This window comes from Acomys minous (assembly GCF_964271855.1).
Source record: "Acomys minous genome assembly, chromosome: 8".
Classification (NCBI taxonomy): Eukaryota; Metazoa; Chordata; class Mammalia; order Rodentia; family Muridae; genus Acomys; species Acomys minous.
The window spans coordinates 72,383,386-72,385,179 of record NC_140489.1 but is presented as its reverse complement, the minus strand read 5'-3'; positions in this window follow the sequence as shown (position 1 = coordinate 72,385,179).

Genomic DNA, 1,794 nt, shown 5'->3' with positions numbered 1-1,794 from the left:
GCTCGGCTCTACTGCTCCTGGTTGCTGTTAACGCAGTTGGACAGGAAGAGCTATAGATTTCCTGAAATGAGGATTGGCTTGCCCTGACGACCCCGAACAGCCGGAAGTAGACAAGGAAAACTACGACCCCCCTCTCCCCACTAACCTTTTTTCCCCTACCTGGTGTTGGGGTGTTGGAAGGGATTGGGGTGAAGAAGGGAGAAAGAGATTAAAGAAACTCAAAAATAGTTTTTAAAAGCATGCCAACACAGAAATGTTAGGGAAATATGTTTTTGTTTTAATCCCAGGTGTGGGATACGGGGCAGCTTCAGACCTTCCGCAATAGCTAACTATGATTTGTCTTGCGCTCTGGAAGGGATATGGTTTTGTCAGCTGAGAATGTTTACAGTTGGAATTCTGGGGACTCTTCAGAGGGCATGTAGTGCCCATCCCTAAGAGGTCAGTGCCTGCTGCTCCTGTTGCTGCTACTGTTGCTGGTTGCAGGATTGCATGCAGGATTTTTTTTTCCCAGCTGTTTGTGGTTGGAGATATCCTGATGACAAAAATCAAAATTTTCCCAAGGAACATGGCACCACTAAGACGAAGTAGTCCAACAATATTGACACCCTTTCCCCCCTCTAACCTCCCTTTGTCTCCTATCTAATGTTGAGGGGGTTGGAAGGGATAGGGGTGATGTAAAGAGGTAGGAAAAAGCACCTGATAAAGTATCTCTAAAAAGTATAGATACAGGTTGGTCTTTCTCTTGAATTATTTTCTAATTATTGTAGGGGATGGGCTATATGGCTAATGTTCAGCCATCTTGTCAGAGCCTAGTTCCTATTTCTCCAGCAGTCTGCCATTTACCAGAAACCAGCTGACCCTGTCGTGGTTCGGCAGTTAGACTAAAGATAAGATTTAGACGGAGCCACCCTGTTGTAGTTTAGCAGTTAGATTAGATAAAGACAGCAAAATATTCGATGTGGCAGGACGTTGTGGCCTGTTTGGAATTCCTCGCATCTTGATATGGCCTGCAGCTGGATTGCCATAGCAACATGCTTCCCTGCCCCCTGCCTCATAAAAACTCTGTGAAAATTTTCAGTAGAAAGGGTTTGATCAGAATCCAGACTTGCCCCCTTCTTCATGTCTTGTGTTCTGTCCCTATACAGGAAAATTCTCCTCCCGAGTGTTAGTCGAACCCCGGCAGGCCGGGGCAAATTATTAGTACTAATTTTCAGTTTGTATAGTCATTGTACATAGCACTGTGTTACAAAATGAAATTTTTATACAAGTATATTTTGTACACTGAGCATATTCTCATAACTCCATAGTCTCTTACTCTTCTCTTTCTTGCCCAGGCTTGGACTTTGAATACTGAACTGATTTAATTGAGGGGATGGGTAGAGTCTTGCCATGTAGCCCAAGCCGGCCTGGAATTTGAGATCTTCCTGCCCTAACCCTCTGTCGCCCAAGCACTGAGCTCATAGGCCTGCACTGTCATGTTCAGCTTTGACCTGGTTGTTGAGAATCTAACAATTATTTTGAAGGTGAGACAGTCCAAAAAAGACTTTTGTATTGTCATCCAAAATTATTCTACAGCACTTCTGTTTCTAAACTGTGAATCCAAGCCTTTCATGTCTCTTGAGGAGTTTGTGTATTGGATCCTAACCATTCATACTGCAGACTGTGTACACAGGGCAACAAGAAAATGAAGAAAAAGTAGGGTGAAACAAAGCTAAAACTTCCTGCCTAGAATTTTCCATGGCAAGACAAGGCACATGGATTAGCCCACAAGGGATAATGAGCTGCCAATTCTGA